Raw genomic sequence first — 18,860 nt, 5'->3', positions numbered from 1 at the left:
CTTTGAAGTACTAAAAGAGCCTCCTGATTTGTTTGCCAACTTTCACTACTGCTATATCCTATTCCATTTTTCATGTAGCAGGCAGGAAGACTTTTTTATTTAATACAGTAGAAATCTTATCACATCACTCCCCTGCTTAAAAATCTTCAATAATTTCCCATGGACTTAGAAGAATATCCAAAATCTTTACCACGTCCTTCAAAGCTGTGAGTATACCTCCTTTGTCTTCATGACACTCCAGCATACTAGAATTCTTCCTGTTTTTGAAAGTGTGCAGCTATTTCTCATTTGCATCTGAATAGTACATGTTCCTCCTCTTCATATGAGTAACTCTTTACCTTTCTTTTTTTTTTTTTAATTTTTATTTATTTATGATAGTCACAGAGAGAGAGAGAGAGAGAGAGAGAGAGAGGCAGAGACACGGGCAGAGGGAGAAGCAGGCTCCATGCACCGGGAGCCCGACGTGCGATTCGATCCCGGGTCTCCAGGATCGCGCCCTGGGCCAAAGACAGGCGCCAAACCGCTGCTCCACCCAGGGATCCCCTCTTTACCTTTCTGATAGCGATATAAACTATGATTCTTCTGTAAGGTCATCCCTAACTTCTTGAAACAGAGACCGCCAAATTATATCCATTATATCACTGTGTTTTTTTTTTTTTTCTTTTACAACATTCACTGGAGATTGAAGCTATACAATTGTTTGTGATCTTACTTGTTAAAAGTCAACTTCTCCCTTAAATTTTTATTTTTTTTTAATTTTTATTTTTTTCAAGTTTTTAATCTATGTCATTGAATCATAAGTATATAGCACTATAACTGGTACATGATAAGTATTAAATAAATATTTCTTATAGACAAGTGATATACAGTAACATTTATGTAAAAAAAGGCATATTCCCAATTTTTCAGAAGTCTGTACATTGAATGCTAAGTAAAATGAGAGCCAAATTAAGAAAAAAAAATGCAAAAAAAACCTTAGCAATGTAATCATATATGATAAAAATTAAGCTACTTAAAAACAATGTCAGTTTAATATGTAAAGCTCTCTTTTGTTTTTACTTTAGCTTTAAAAGTTAAATAAAGTAAGGGAAACCTGGGTGACTCAGTCGGTTTAGTGTCCGACACTTGGTTTCAACTCAGGTCATGATCTCAGGATTGTGAGATTGAGTCCCATGTTGGGATCTGCGCTTGGAGTTGAGACAGAGCTTGCTTGGGATTCTCTCTCCCTCTTCCTCTGCCCTTTCCCCCAACTCGCATGCTTGCTCTCTCTCTTTCCGTCTCAAAGAAGAAAAAGTTAAGTAAACTAAGCCTTATTAAATTTTGCTTTTGCTACATTTTAAAGCTAAATTAAATCATTCAACCTGAGAAAGAACTTCATCATAGCCATCATATGTAAGTCCCTATAGATAGCATAAAATATTTAAGCATTCAAGTTAAATTAGATATTTAAAAGCCATCAAAACTTAATTGCCATTTGACAATGCTCAAGTACATTCTTTGAAATATGGAAATGAAGCTTTAATATAATGAAGATTAGTCAGGAGCCCTCATGTGAGAAATAAATATGAGCTGTTTGAGATGCTAAATCACAGTATTTTTAAATATTTTAAATCAATGCTCTATAAAAATAAGTCATTCAGTATTTTAGAATATTTTAAATGAAAAACCAAAAACTACTAGAAATCATCAAGTCTTTTAAAAATCCCTTAAAAGTGTGCATCATTTATATTTTTTATGGCTGGACTAGTTTATTTTCATTTTTTTCCCCCTAAGTATGGTTCAAAAAATCAGGGCCTTCCAAGTCCTGATACAATTTCAAAGGGAATTCAATGCAATTTTCCTTCTGCTAAAGATAAATTAGTTATTAAGGTGGCAAAGCCTGTTATCAGTCAGCCTGCAGCAGGCTAGAAGATCAGAGATTGGCACTAGAAGCGCTCAGAATTAAAGAGTTTGATTTACCTCTACAAAAAGGTGACACTGATGTATATGGAAAGAATATAGATCTCCTGCTACTGCTGCTGTGTAAATCTCATAATGCAATGCAAAGTGTACAGGTTAAAACCCACATATATACACATATGTATTGGTTATATTTACGTTATATATATATATATATATATATATAGAGAGAGAGAGAGAGAGAGAGAGAGAAAGAGATACACAAAAATATCATGTGTATGTATTTGATTCACTATAGAATATAGTCTTATATGCCAAATATTTAAAATAAATGAAAAGCTCCAGACTGCATATTTCCACATGAGAAAGCTACTCATTAGAAACAAATGGGTCCAGCACATTTAATTGTTTTCTCACAGAGAAAAGACGAACTTCTTAGGAATTTATTTTGAAATTGGCTATGCAGCTCCACTTTCTCAATAATCTTGCTAATTTCTTGCTAGAGACATGAGCTACATTTTTCACTGTTCCCTTTATACCTGTACCTGGAGTGTGACATTTTCAAGTATAAAAATAATAAAACTTTCCAAAAATATAGAAATTTTTGTTTAAAAAGTAAAAATAAATAACATAAAGTAACAATAATAAGCATAAAGAGAAATATGATTTAAAGCATTGGCCTTAAATGAGCAAGGAACATCTCCCCTCCAAATTTTTATATAGGTTGTATCTATTTATATTTACTATAATAAAAAATAGAAAATGAGATACTAATTTATTAAGAAATTTGTTTTAAAATAACAATAATAAACCCATTACTTGTTCACATCAATAACATTTATTGTGAAAAATATTAACCCTCCTAAATTTGTAAGAAGAGTAGCATTGTTTTACACATGGCTTAATAGAAGAGAGTTGTATTCTAGCACCTGCTTGAACTGAATCCTTTGTTACATATTGCTTTAGTTGAAGCATAGAAAGAAAACTGAATTACATACCTGTGGTTGGAAAGGAGAAGAATATTCACAAAACTAGAATTAGCAATTCTGAAGTTTGAATGGAACCACAAAGACCACAAATAGCCGAAGCAATCTTGAAAATGAAAAAAAAATAAAAAAATAAAAAAGCTGGAGGCATCACAATTTCAGATTTCAAGTTATACTACAAAGCTGTAGTAATCAAAACAGTATGATACTGGCACATAAATGGACACATAAATCAATACAATAGGATAGAAAGCTCAGAAACAAACCCAGGATTATATGGTCAATTAGTCTTCAAAAAAGAGGCAAGAATATGCACTGGGGAAAAGACAGTCTCTCTTCAACAAATGGTGCTGGGAAAACCGGACAGCCAGGGGCAAAAGAATGAAACTGGACCACTTTATCACACCTCACACAAAAATAAACTCAAAATAGAATAAACACCTATTGTGTGATCTGAAGCCATAAAATTGCTAGGAGAGAGTTGGGAAGTAATTTCTCTGACATTGCCCACAGCAACATTTTTCTAGATATGTCTCCCGAGGCTAAATAAATAAATAAACAAATGCAAGCAAGCAAAAATGACCTATTGGGACTACTTCAAGATAAAAAGCTTTTGCACAGCTAAGGAAGCAATCAACAAAACTAAAAGACAACCTATTGAATGAGAGAAAATATTTGCAAATGACATATCTGATAAAGGGTTAGTATTCAAAATACATAAGGAATAGATACAATTCAACAGCAAAAAACAAATAATTCAATTAACAAATGGACGGAAGACATAAATGAACATTTCTCCAACGAAGATATCCAGATGGCCAATAGACACATGAAAAGATCTTCAACATCACTAGTCATCAGGAAAAGCCAATCAAAACTACAGTGAGGGATCCCTGGGTGGCGCAGCGGTTTGGCGCCTGCCTTTGGCCCTGGGCACGATCCTGGAGACCCGGGATCGAATCCCACGTCGGGCTCCCAGTGCATGGAGCCTGCTTCTCCCTCTGCCTATGTCTCTGCCTCTCTCTCTCTCTGTGACTATCATAAATAATAAATAAAAATTAAAAAAAAAAACTACAGTGAGATAAAGCCTCATACCCGTCAGAATGGCTGCAATAAAAAACACAAAAAAAAAAACGTGTTGGTGAGGATGTAGAGAAGAAAGAACTCTTGTGCACTGATGGTGGTAATGCAAACTGGTGTACCCAAGAATTCTCGTGCACTGATGGTGGTAGCAAACTGGTCTACCCACTGTGGAAAACTGTATATGGAGGTTCTTCAAAAAACTAAAAATAGAAATACCCTATGATCCAGTAATCACTCTCCTGTGTATTTACTGAAAGAATACAAAGACACTAATTTGAAACGATATATGGACTCCTGTGTTTACTGCAGCATTATTATTTACGATAAACACATTATGGAAGCAAGAGTCCATTGGTAGACAAATGGAAAAGAAGATGTGATGCACACACACACAGAGGAATATTGTTCAGCCATAAAAAAGAATGAAATCTTACCATTTGCAACATGGATAGATCTAGAGAGTATAATGCCAAGTGAGATACATCAGTCAGAGAAAGAGAAATGCCATATGATTCCATTCATATGTGGGATTTAAGAAACAAAACAAGTGAATAAAGGGAAAAAAAGAGTGAGTCACATAAAAAAACAGGCTTTTTTCCCCCTCCAAAACAAACTCTTAACTATAAGAGGACAAATAGATGGTTACTAGAAGGGAGGTGAGAGGAGCAGTGAGTGAAGTAGGTATAGAGAATTAAAAGTATATTTATCTTTTTTATAAAACAAAGATTTATTTATTTATTCATGAGACACACAGAGAGAGGCAGAGACATAGGTAGAGGGAGAAGCAGGCTCCTCGCAGAGAGCACAATGTGGGACTCGATCCCAGATCCTGGGGTCATGCCCTGAGCAGAAGGCAGATGTTCAACCGCTGAGCCACCCTGGCATCCCAAAAGTACATTTATCTTGATGAGCACTGAGCAACATACAAAGTTGTTGAATCACTACATTTGTACACCTGAAACGAATGTAATACTGTAGGTTAACTAAATTAAAATAATTTTTTTAAAAAAAAGGAAAGGAGAGGAGTATTTTAATAGATTTTTCAGATAGTGGTGGAGATTTCCCAGATAGTTGTGGATATTTTTCTTTGGTGCTAAACCAACACTCAACAAGTGGTACTTTGTTTTTGTTGTGTTTTTAAGATCAGGGAAATTTAAAATTGAAATATGGATTTTGAAACTAGATCAATGAACTTTTTATACCTATTATATACATTCAAATCTCTTATTTTGAATATTGAAAGTTTCTCTTGTCCACAAATGACTCTGTGACATTACACATTAGTCATCTGGATATACTGGCTCACTGAGTTATGCAGATCTCCACATACTGACACATTTGAATAAATAATATTAAAAATCACATTTGCTACTATCACCACCAATCTTACCAAAAAGTCTCAGCTCACAGTGGCTGATAGAAGTGTTCTGAATGTCTTATTTTCACATAAAAGCTTATATTCTATCATCAGTTAATATCAGTTGTTTTCCTTAAAGCTACAGTTTTATTTTTAAGAAAGTGTCTGTCAATTATTAAAATCTGAATAACTAAAACTAATTATGATCATATTATGCAATTTCTCCAAGACTAAAATTGAGATAGTCATAACAATTAACTCATTGTCTGTCTGTGAGGATTAGAGTTAATATATGGATAATACTTAGAACCTTGCCTTATATATAATGAATGATACGAAGTTGTTAAGACATTTTGGTTTTAGTTTTAGTTTTTTGTTTTTTTAAACACATAGAAAACTGTAATCAAGTTTAGGTAGGTCAGAGTAGACATTCTGAATCTCAAAGACTCACTGAAAGTCTTGGAATGCTGGCCAAGAATGTTTAGGATACCAATTATCTAACATCTACTGTTAGCCTTGTATAGAAAGATTCCAATCAGGCCTAAACAACCCCAGCCCAGCACATCCTTAGGCTAAGACCTCTCTCCTTAACACTTCATTTCTCACAGGGCATGGAACACACCAGTAATGACTTAACTGTCCAGTTCTAGGCTCTGTTTTACTAATAAATATAAAAATACCATTGATTTAAATCCTATACAAAGGAACTAATACTAAAAATCTTATTGGTTGTTTCAAAATAATTCCAAGTATTCTGAAAAAAATAATTTATCTTACAATTGGATTTGGAGGGTGCATGTAGACATCTTTTTTACCAAGAATTAGCATCTATAAATAGTAATACAGAGTAGTGGTTCTCTACTGGCGACAATTATGCTACTTGGATTATTCCATTAGAATCTAGTGGGTAGAAGTGAGGGATCCTGCTAAACTAGAACATACAGGACATCTCCATATAAAAAAGAATTATCCAGCCCCAAATGTCAATAATGTTGAGGTTGAGATATTCTGTTGTAGAATATGCAATCATAAAACAGTGTTTCTGTAATTCAGACTAAACATAGCAGTCTAGAAACACTACATTAGCAGGATTTCTTATATTTGCCTTTGTTTTTAAAGACATTTTTAGAGTAATTCTTAGCTGTCTAGCGCTTGTTTATATGGTTATTTTTCATATATTCCCCCTTTTACTTTCATTTTCTGTGTAGGCAGGAAAGGGTGTCTGACACACTTTTTCAGTCCCCATATATGTCTCACAATAGAGCTAATAATCCTGGGTCTGCTGAAAATGGGCAAAACCATTATCTCACTGAATATCATTTCTTCATTTCTCAAATGATGGAAACCTGACAGGATTATTGGGTTCCAAACTGATCCACAGAACCTTAAGTGATGTTTTTAAAGAGAATTATGGCCAAGGAGCAGGCTTTGCTGAGGGGCCTTGGACCATTCATCCATGCTTCAACAGGGTGAAGCTCTTCTGTGTATATCTGCTGTGCACATTAGTTTCCATTTGGACAATGTTCTCTGATAAAGGATAACTGAATTTCAAAACTACTGTACCACCCTGTAACTAAGTTCTCTTCAAATTTTAAAATAAATTACAGGAAGATTCTTATAAATAAATGTTTTCAACATGCTTCAATTTATTATCCTTTGAAAACTCTTTTACATTAGAATCCTATTATACTTAGTGATATACTAACAGTGTTTTTTACTGATTAATTATTTCATACATATTAGGAAGCACAGGGGATTTACTAGGTTTCTTCAATGCATGAGGCCTGTACCGAACACTGCAAAAGATACATTTTTTCTTCTTTTAAGAAGCTGGCAGCAGTTAGGAAAAAAACACCTGCAAATAAATGTGATAAAAGTGATCAGTATTTATAGGAATCAATGTGCCTTAAGGAAGTCATCTAAAGGTTTCCAGGAGGGGAAAGGGATTCCATTTCTCAGCTATCGCCTTGTGTAATGTGAAATCAAGGTGGTCAGACATTCTAATTATTTTCTCAAGAAAAACTGAAAAATACAGTTGTTTTCTATAAATTACTCCAACTTTTATATATTGTTAACTTACTAAATACCCTTTTAAAATACTGTCTAGACCAAATCCAATACATCTATGTGTCATTATTTGGTTCAAGAATGTCAGTTTGAAACTTCTGAATTAGGAATCATTCTCTAACCATTTATTTTAGAAAGTTAGGTTGTGGTTGCATCATACTCTGGTGTCATTATCCTGATGTTTTTTTAAGTGATTTCATTATAATGTAGCTGTGATGATGGGTAAGAGAAAGAGAACACTAGAAGGAAGACTTTCAAAATGGAGGCAAAATCCAAGGTAGGTTTGGTCTGTTTTCCTTTCTTTCCTTGAGGATTCTGATTTACAGTGCCTATCACTTTTGCATTTGAGATTAAGAAGTCAGTCCTATGAATAGCTGAAGAGCTATGACCTGACCTTCTATCTACTTATTCCAATGAAATGAGATGCTTCTCTCACAGAGATACCTTTTCCCTGCAGAAGACTCAATGACCACCAAAATGCATTTTAGAATTCAGAGCAAAATGTGTCAGCTGTGAAAAATAAATTCTTTATCTATTTGCATTTCTTGTTCAGTTCTCTAATTCTGAGTTGCAGATTATAAAAGCACTCACAAAAAGGTAATTCTATTCACAAGCAATGAATTGTATTAAATTGTCTAGGGTAAGTTTTAATTTTTTTCTATAAATAAAAAACAGATTATAATAGCTTTAACATTTTGGCTCATATGAGACAGTCACAAAGGAACAATGAGGTTAATCAATATACTCACGAATTTTATCTAAAAATAGAAAACCTACTCATAATTATTACGCATGGTGGGTTGTTTAAGATATGAAATACAGCAGAAAAGATGTTGATTGATTGCTATGAATTTTTGGCAGCTGTAGCCTTTGAAGCATGAAATACATTAGCATTGTCTCCTAATGCTTTCAATAATTGTTCTAAGTTGATGTTTGTCTTATGAAAAGGTGTTTAATTTTTTCACGAAACAGTCAGTGGTTGAACAATTTAACATGTACAAATAAAATGACCCCTGTATTTTCAATTGACACTTAACTAAAGGACACTGTCAGAAATAACCTGCACCCTACATAATTGATAAAGTTATAATTTAATGCTCATTGTTAAAATACATTTGTCCTTCATAAGTTGTAAATGTTACCAGCTTCCAGTAATGTTTATTGTATCATTACATTTGCAGTATAGAATGTTCTATTATAAAGAATTATTGTCACTCAGTTAAAGGAAAATAGAATATTGCTTCTTAGACACTTCATTTAGTTGTTGGGTAATTTTTTTCTGGTTATTCTTGCTATTAAACAGTATTCAAAACAAGATAACAAAAAACACAGACTTTATTGCATAGCCAGAGCATTTTCTTTTACGTAAAGTTTTCCTTGAATATAACTTTATGGGAGAAAATCAAATGGTTCATTCAGTCACAATTAGGAAATATTAAGACATCACAGTGTTTCAGACACTTGTTATATAGTTTTGTTAATCTTTCTCTTACACTCTAAGTAGGGAAGCATTCCATTTTTTCATGATTGCATAAAATCCTACAACTCTTAGTATATTGCTTTTTTCAAGCAAGATTCACTGAGATAGCAATTTTTGGAGGTTTAATCATTGCACAAAAATATAAAATACTTTTTCCCCTAAAAACATGTTCACATGTTTCATTCCTTTTTTTGCTTCCAAATTACACTCTAACTTTACAGACAGATATTACTGCCACCAAAAGAAGGGTACAATAATTAGATTCAGAACTCAGCTTCAACTTTAATCATTTTCTGTCCGTGCCGCCAGCATATTTATGCATTATAAGTTACATGAGTTATTATTTATACATTTCCATTAGACTTGCACCAAAATGAAAATGTTGAAATCTTTGTTCAGGTAACTTCAAAGTTGCACGTATGTATTCATTGGAGAGACTGAAAAAGAGGGAGAACTTTAGACTGGAAAACAGTAAGACACTATGTAAGCCATCTGTATATTTTACCATCTGAAGGCTTAAACTCTGAGAGGCAACTGGCATGCCCAGGACTACATAACTCGGGCCTGAGACAATATAACAGGAGGACGTGAGATTCCTGGGACCATCTATGGTTCATCCTGTGCTTAACAGCTGCTAATGCATTACCAACAAATGACAGAAAGTCAGAAAGAGCTAGATATAAGGAATTTAGAGGAAATACACTGATGAATTGTTAAGTACAGGTGACAGCTCCTCAACATACTCTATTCAAGAAAAGAGTGATATCTATATTGCTTTCTAACAAGAAGAAATCTGTTTACTATAGGATTCTTAGTTGAGAAGCACAGTGGTTTTATGATGCACATTAGGAGCTGGGGCACAAGGAGGTAGCTACGCAGATACAAGGCAAACAAATGCATATTCCTAGACCAAGTGCGCCAATAAGGGAGAAAAGCCAGTGCTAGGCATGAGTGAAGGGGAAAGTAAGGAATGTCTGCTGGTGGGTGACAAAGATAGAAATGATAATGGAAATTTTTTACTTGTTTGGGTACATTTAATCATGTAAACTCTTTTTGTAACTCTTCAAAATCTTTGGTAAATTTTGCCTTGAATGCTACTGTGGTTTTCTATATGTCTGTGTATGTGAGAGAGAGAGAGAAAGAAAGAGAAAGAAAGAGACAGAAAAGTTTTAGTGAGTAACCAGTCTGCTTTCCTTACTAATCAATGTGTTATTGATCTTCATCTCACAAAAATTTTGTATGTGCTTGAGGATAAAGGAACCACTAATATCTGAAGTTGGTCTATTATCTATCTATTATCTATCTATCTATCTATCTATCATCTATCTGTCCCAGAACCACAATGTTCTAGGTCCTGCATTAAATGAGTATGTATTAAAGAATATTTCAGATAAACAGAAATGCAGCTCTATAACACTGGGTGATTTTTAGCCTATCCTTTTAATAATTTCACATTTTCTAATATTAGTAATAAAACACCTGTAGTTTGAAATTAAAATTTAAGTATATTAAGACAAAAAGAAAATTTTCCCCTTTTGCTATGGTTTGAATGTTCATGTACTCCTGAAATTTATATGTTTAAATCCTAACCCACAAAGGGAATGGTATGGCCTTTGAGAGGTGCTTGAATCATAAGAGTAGAGTCCTCATGAATGGGATTACTGTCTTATAAAAGAAGTTAGAGAGACTCCCAGCCCCTTCCACCATGTGAGGACACAGTGGGAAAAGGTGCTATAAACCAGAGAGAGGGCCCTCCCTGAAGGCAACCATGTTGGAACTCTGATCTTGGACTTCAGCCTCCAGAATTCTGAGAAAAAAAAAAAAAATCTGTTCTTTATAAGCTACTTGGTCTATGATACTTTATTATAACAGCCCACATGGACTAACTAACACACCATTCTTTTGGGAAAAGTTATGGCCAAAACTTAACTGGGAGGACCATAACTTTAAGGAAACAAACAAACAAGATCTAGCTTCAGTGCATACCATTATTTCTTAAAATTTGAAGGACAGCAGGATTTAACTGTTGAAATAGGAGTTTCAGATGATTTTATTCACTTTTTTGAAACTTAACAAGAGCTCTACTGTATTTGGCTTCTATTTGGTGCTATTTCTAGGATTGAGAGCTTAAAATCCTTCTCAACTGCATCCCAAATAAAACACACACAAAAAAAATAGCAATGTCTCCCTCATAGGGTTGTTTAGTTATTAGATGAGATACTATGTGTAAAGAGCTTAGAATAATGCTTGGCACATAGTAAGTATTCAGCAATTATTAAATGTTTTATTATTAATAAAATTACTTTTTCAGAGCAAAAGTTATACATATCTCTTTGGAGGGGGAAAAGCACATGGCTTTGCTAAATTGTGACAATCTAATTTATCTGTAGGAACAAAACAGATGGTTATCATATTTGTTGCACCAACCCTGGTAGTATTTTTCTACCTGAAAATAGAATTGCCTGAGAAGAGTCTAGCTAGTTATTTCTAGTCTTTAATTCATGTTGAGTTTGTTTTTGTGTATGGTGTGAGAAAGTGGTCCAGTTTCATTCTTTAATATGTACTGCCCAATTTTCCCAGTGCCATTTGTTGAAGAGGCAGGTTTTCCCCATTGCATATTCTTGCCACCTTTGTTGTAGATTAGTTGATCAGAGTTGATCATATACTCATGGGTTTGTTTTGGGGCTCTCTGTTCTGGTCTATAGATCTATGTGTCTATTTTTGTACCAGTACCATAATGTTTTGATTACTACAGCTTTGGAGTGTATCTTAAAAGCTGCAATTGTGATATCTCCAGCTGTGTTCTACTTTTTCAATACTGCTTTGGCTATTCAGAATATTTGTGGTTTCATAAATATTTTAGTATTATTTGTTCTACTTCTGTGAAAAATATTGTTGATATTCGGATAGGGATTGCATGAAATCTGTAGATTGCTTTGGGTGGTATGGGCATTTTAACAATATTGGTTCTCCCAATCCATGAGTATGGAATATCTTTCCTTTTGTTTGTATTGCCTGCAATTTCTTTCAACAATGTTTTATAGTTTTAGAATACAAGTTTTTACCTCCTTGGTTAAGTTTATTCCTAGGTATTTCATTACTTTTGGTACAATTGTAAATGGGATTGTTTTCTTAATTTCTCTTTCTACTTCATTATTAGTGTATAGAAATGCAGTGGATTTTTGTATATTGATTTTCTATCCTACAACCTTATCAAATTCATTTATTAGTTCTAATAGTTTTTTCATGGAGTATTTAGGATTTTCTATACATTTATAAACAGTGAAAGCTTTACTTCTTCCATACCAGCTTGGATGCCTTTTTTTTTTTTTTTTTTTCTTTTTTCTTGTCTGATTGCTTTGGCTAGGACTTATAGAACTGTATTGAATACAAGTGGTGAGAATAGACATCCTTCTCTTGTTCCTGACATTAGAGGAAAAGCTCTCAGTTTTTCACCATTGAGTATGATGTTAGCTGTGGGCTTTCCCACATGGACTTTATTATTTTGAGGTATATTCCCTCTAAACCTACTATCTTGAGAGTTTTTATAATGAATGGATATTTTACTTCTGAAATGCTTTTTCTGTTGAGATGATCATATGATTTTTATCCTTTCTCCTATTAATGTGAAGTGTCATGTTGATTTGCTAATATTGAACCACCCTTACATCCCAGGAGTAAAGCTCACTTGATCATGGTGAAGCTCTTTTTAAAAGTATTATTGGATTTGGTTTGAGGATTTTTGTTTGAGGATTTATACATATATGTTCATGAGAAATACTGGTCTATAGTTTTTTTTTTTCTTTTTTTGTAGTGTCTTTGTCTGGTTTTGGTATCAAGATAATGCTGTCCTGATAAAATGAATTCAGAAAATTTCCTTCCTCTTCACTTTTTTGGAATAGTTTGAGAAGAATAGGTATTAATTCTTAAATGTTTGGTGGAATCCACCAGTGAAGCTATCTGGTCCTGGATTTTTGTTTGTTGGGAGTTTTTTGATTATTGGTTCAATTTCATTGTGTAATCAGTCTGTTCAAATATTCTATTTCTTTCTAATTCAGTTTTAGGAAGTTATATATTTCTACAAATATATCCATTTCTTCTAGGCTGTCCAATTTGTTGGCATATAATTTTTCATATATTCTCTTACGATCCTTTGTATTTCTGTGGTGTGGTTGTTATTTATCCTCTTTTGTTCTGGTTTTGTTTATTTGAGTCTTTTTTTTTTTTTTTCTTCTTTTTCTTCTATAAGTCTGGCTACTGGTTTATCAATTTTGTCGATCTTTTCAAAGAATCAGCTAGCTCCTAGTTACATTGATCTGTTTGGATTTTTATCTATTCATTTTTAATTCTTTTTTGAAGTTATTATTTCCTTTTTTTCCTGCTCTAATCTTTGTATTTCCTTCCTTCTACTAATTTTGGATTTTGTTTGTTCTTCTCTTTTTAGCTCCTTTAGGCAGAGGTTAGATTCTTTCTCTGAGATTTTTCTTTCTTTGCCTTTTTTTTTTTTTTTTTTTTTTTTGCTTCTTGAGGTAGGCATTTATCTCTATGAACTTCCCTCTGAGAATAGCTTTTGCTGCATCCCAAAGATTTTTAGATTATTGTGTTTTCATTTTCATTTGTTTACACCAGAGTTTGTTTATTTTCAAAAGAAAATACTTCAAAACAGGAGTTTCTTCATATTGTAACATGACTGCTTGCTATTGGTACTTTTTTGTCATTTTATTTAGTTTAGTTTATGCGATTATCAATTTAATAAATTTAATACTCTATTTTATAAATAGTATTAGGATAGAAAAATATAAGAATATCATAGAAGCACAATCTATTTTATTCATCTATTTAAAAAATCTCAGTGAAATTAAACTTTCTTTTATTGAGAAACTGAAATATCATAGAGAACAATATTCTTTAAAGTGTGTGAGCTATAAAAACAAGCAAAAGATGGAGGCTGATTCCCTCCTTTTATTTTTTTTTTAAAGATTTTATTTATTTATTCATGATAGTCACACAGAGAGAGACAGAGAGGCAGAGACACAGGCAGAGGGAGAAGCAGGCTCCATGCAGGGAGCCTGATGTGGGATTCGATCCCGGGTCTCCAGGATCGCGCCCCGGGCCAAAGGCAGGCGCCAAACCGCTGCGCCACCCAGGGATCCCTGATTCCCTCCTTTTAGCATTTAGTTAGAGTATTTGATTAAATATACCTAAATCATAATGCAATCACACACATCAGAAAGTTTTTCAATTCACAGAAAGTAAAAGCATATACTCCCCCACCTCCCTAAGCCCCGCCACACTACAAGGATATGATGAATATTTTTAAAAACTAAATACAGGGGATTCCTGGGTGGCTCAGTGGTTAGCGCCTGCCTTTGACCTACGGGCGTTATCCTGGGGTCCTGGGATCGAGTCCCACATCTGGCTCCCTGCATGGAGCCTGCTCCTTCCTCTGCCTGTGTCTCTGCCTCTCTTTCTCTCTATCATAAATAAATAAATAAAATATTTTAAAAAACTAAATACATAAATAAAATTTTGGTACTTGAACTGTCTAATGGAGGGGTGTGTATATTTATATAATTATTTTTTAATATTAATCTTACTGAACTAAATATATTCATTTTACTGATGATAAAGAAGATGATCTTTGAATTTTAAACACTCTCACAGAAACAAAAATGCATTTATTAGTGACATGGTGAATTCAAATGTGGTTGGGAAAGGGAATAACTATATCTATTATCCTCTTGATTTCTTTCTCTTTTTCTCCTGTTTCTTCTCAACTCTTACATATATAAACCCAAAATCCATTCCTAAGCCAAACTGAGAACTTCAACTCCATGTAGTAACTCAAGGAGCATGTCATTTATAAGATTAATAAGCATATACTTAATAAGATAAATGCTATGGTTAAATTGTAAGACACTAAGCTATTACAAATTATTGCAATATTCTCATTAGAAATGCAGAATACAGACATTACAGAGAGTTTATTTGTTCATATAACTAATATAAAAACATTTTTGCTCTAATGACTTTGGAAATAAAAATGTAGGACCACCATAAAAATAGAGAATCTCAGAATAGTTATAGGTTTTTGAGGATACAGTAAAAATTGTTAAGAAAAATGAAGTATTTTTATTTTTAAAAGTCAGACATAAAGAGTTCCCTAATGAAACTTTTCAAAAGGCTTCTTGGAACTCAAATAAATCATTAAAATAGTTTTGGTAACAGCTAACTCTATGGGAATCAGAAACATATGGATTAAAGAAAAACTCCTTGAGGTCAAACTCATTAAAGGTTTTGCTAATGCAAAACATTTGAAAAACAGCAAATAAGCTAGCTGAATCTAAAACAATTCTGATTTTCACTGCATTTAATTATTGAACAAAATGAGCCCACATTTACTCCTTTATAATACCACCTTTTTCTTTACAAAACCATATAAAATATCCATTAACTCATTCCAGAAACATTTATTATCTATTTTATGCCATGATTATTTTAAATTTTGAATACACAGGGATCCCTGGGTGGCGCAGCGGTTTGGCGCCTGCCTTTGGCCCAGGGCGCGATCCTGGAGACCCGGGATCGAATCCCACATCGGGCTCTCGGTGCATGGAGCCTGCTTCTCCCTCTGCCTGTGTCTCTGCCTCTCTCTCTCTCTCTCTGTGTGACTATCATAAATAAATAAAAATTTAAAAAAAAAAAAAATTTTAAATTTTGAATACACAACAGTGAATTAGACAAAATACCTGCCTCAAGGAGCCTACATTCTAGTAAGAAATGAAATATCATATCAATATAGCATAACTTGTATTATTGTGTGTATCGTTGTTAATATAGTTTAACTCAATAGATCCCTCTGGTCCACTATAAAATAAAAGTCTTTAAAGAGGAAAAAAAAAAGAGGCGGGGGTGTAAAAGATCCTGTTGGTACATGCAGTCTACCTAAATGTGACTTACAGTTTCCAATTAAATAATTTTTGACATCTAATAAGTAATCAAATATATTTTTACACTAATTTCTTTGTTAATTTCTGGTACTTCTTGCTCTTAAATTCTTGCACCTTAAAAATGAAGTTCTTTGAACTATTAAACCTTTGTCAGCATTTCTGCTTCAGGCAATGTTTGAGCACTATCAGTGGCTGTAACTGAGCTAGCTAAATGTAGGTTGGGATGTGGAAAGAATGGCTAAGAATGAGAAAAGCCAAGTAATGTTTCAGCTTATTTTAGCCTGTGCAGGTGTTATATTGTTTGATATGTAAGACATTCTCATGCTCACTGGTAAGCATGAAATTCCATTTCAAAGGCAAATTGAACCATTTTTTGAATTAGTACTCTTGAATTTCCCTGTTGAAATTCATTTTAAAAACGGTTGGGAATATATCAACATCCTGGTCATCATTTACAATGTGATTTTTTAAGGTTGACCATTAAAATAGGCATTAAACAAAATCCAAATTAACACACTTTTATTAAAATTCTATGTTACTACAATGTGCCAGGTGCTATACAGAAAACAAAGAAGCTTATCTTTCTTTCCAAAAAACACAAGCTACACAGGAGATAAATGGTACAGAAAGTAGCTGTTCCCCTCATCCTTGATGCCATGACACCTTGTTTCTGTTTATTTGGGAGCACATGTCATAGCAAAATTCAATAGTAGGGAGTAAGATAGCATATATTTATACATCAATTCTTCACAATGTGCCAGAAATTAATAAGCATTGAATAAACTCTTTTGAACAGTGAGGAGGAATCCAGGCCCGGAACTAACACAAAATAGAATAATTGAGGAATGCCCTACTAGGAAAACAAACACTGAGGAAAGCAGCCATAGTAAGAGAAAACAATATAATGAGTCAGTAGCAGACATTTTACCAAAAAGCAGACATGAAAATGAACAAGGTACATTTACAAATTAGTAAGGGCTCTGTTCTGGCAGGAACAAAAAGTAGGGAGAGAATCAGGAGGTATTTGGATAAATAAGTATGACTGAATCAATGACAAAATTGCTATCTAATCTGAAGAATTTTGACAAATTCTGGAGAGCAATGTGGCATCATTTAAGGATATGAATGAAGAACTTGAGGAGACTAGCTTTTTTTACTATAATGAATCATGCTGAAAAGAAGAGGGAGGAGGAGGAAGAGGAAAAATTAGAGATAGCACAATAGTATAAATACAAAGGCTTAACCAGGGAAATCACAACAGTAATGGAAATGGAAGAACAGATATACAAGTTAGCTCAAAGTTAGTAATCAAAATATTTGTGACAAATTAATGGTAAATAAAATAATGCAATGGAGATTTTGTTTTTAAGATGGAAGACAAGGGCGTATGGTGGCTCAGTTGGTTAAGCATCTGAATCTTTATTTCAGATCAGGTCATGATCTCAGGGTCCTGAGATTAAGCCCTGCATCAGGTCTGTGCAAGTGCAGTCAGCTTGGGATTCTCTCCCTTCCTCCCCCCTTGCCCCTCCCCTAACTTTGTTTCTCCCTCTCTCAAATAAATGAATAAATAAAATCTTTTAAGAAAAGATGGAAGACAAGACACATTGGAAGGTAGAGCTATAATGATGAATCTTGTGAGAACATCCAGTGTTAAAATCTTTTAAGAAAAGATGGAAGACAAGACACATTGGAAGGGAGAGCTATAATGATGAATCTTGTGAGAACATCCATCATCAGGTGATGAATCTTGTGAGAACATCCAGAGTAATGCAAGAAGTAAGGAATTGGATGTTGACTTGAAGTCCTTGGTGTTGAGTGATCACTGAAAACATCAAGGGATCCAGGCTCTGAGATGAAGGTCTTGACTTGGCAGATAATCTAATAAGCCCTAGAGCAGGAATGTTGGATGAGCTCTGGATAATGTCCAAATCAGAAAAATTAGAAAATTAGCTTTACTCTTGATAGTTCAGCTCACAATTTAGAGTGAGACAGAAGTTATTCTCAGGCATTAGTCTTTCATTCTATAAACATCCATTAAGTAATAACTATTTCCAGACTTTATGTAGGCATCAGAAATAACCAATAGAACATGATTTTGGTTCTTGATGAGCTCAAGTTCTACTCAGAGAAAGAGATGCCAAGTACATTAATGGATAAACACTTAAACCTAACTAGAAACATTAGGAGAAACTTTGATGAAGTAGTGATTATTCTTTTCTGGTTTCTGAGAAGAGGAGGCAATCTGATAGGCGAGAGCTGCATCATAGGCTAAAACATGAGGTTATGAGAAGATAATGTTTGAAGAACTACAAATTGCTCACTTATGTATAAACTTCTTCTGCGGTCTGTATAATTAGTTTAGAATATATGCTTATATAAAATGTAACTCTCGGACGCCTGGGTGGCTCAGTGGTTGAACATCTGCCTTTGACTCAGGGCATGATGCCATAGTCCCAGGATCAAGTCCCACATTGGGCTTCCGGCATGGAGCCTGCTTCTCTCTCTGCCTATGTCTCTGCCTCTGTGTGTGTGTGTGTATCTCTCTCATGGATAAATAAATAAAATATTTTAAATAAATAAATCAAATAAATAAATAAATAAATAAATAAAATGGAACTCTCATTTATTCACTGCAATAGCTATTTTTTAAATTATTTGTAATAACTTTCAAAGGAAAGTGCTATTTTTCATGATCAATATTATTTAGATAAAAATAGTCTCATTAAGCCCCGAATCAGTGGGTTTTGCTAATTTATTCAATAATTTTTAATAAGTAATTTGCCAATGTAAAAATTCATATTCTTTATATAGGGCCAGTAGTATTTATCTGTGTGTGTTTGTGCACATAGATAGTCAGGCCTGGAGGTAGAAAGGTAATGGTTTACCTTTTGGAAAGAATTTACTTGCTGCACAGAACCATTAACTACAGGTGAGCAAAGAGAGTTGCAACAAGCATTCATTCAGTCACCCAATAGCTATTTACTGAATGTGTACTTCCAGGTATAATTAAAAAAAAATTATAAGAGCTCTGAGGACAG

General features: G+C 33.7%; 1 protein-coding gene and 1 long non-coding RNA gene across 2 annotated transcripts in view; one reads left to right on the top strand and one right to left on the bottom strand.

Moving 5' to 3' along the window:
* LOC112661146 (uncharacterized) overlaps window positions 1–18,860 on the top strand; it is an 89,857-nt gene that overhangs the window by 41,321 nt on the left and 29,676 nt on the right. The gene's annotated exons all lie outside the window — the stretch shown is intronic.
* LOC112661144 (40S ribosomal protein SA-like) overlaps window positions 6,971–18,860 on the bottom strand; it is a 60,855-nt gene continuing 48,965 nt past the window's right edge. Inside the window, exon 3 of the transcript XR_004808752.2 lies at window positions 6,971–7,180. The gene's annotated coding sequence lies outside the window, so the exon portion shown is untranslated. The remainder of the gene's footprint in view (window positions 7,181–18,860) is intronic.

This window comes from Canis lupus, chromosome 23 (assembly GCF_003254725.2).
Source record: "Canis lupus dingo isolate Sandy chromosome 23, ASM325472v2, whole genome shotgun sequence".
In the NCBI taxonomy this organism is placed as follows: domain Eukaryota; kingdom Metazoa; phylum Chordata; class Mammalia; order Carnivora; family Canidae; genus Canis; species Canis lupus.
This window is presented reverse-complemented; position numbering and strand designations above follow the sequence as displayed.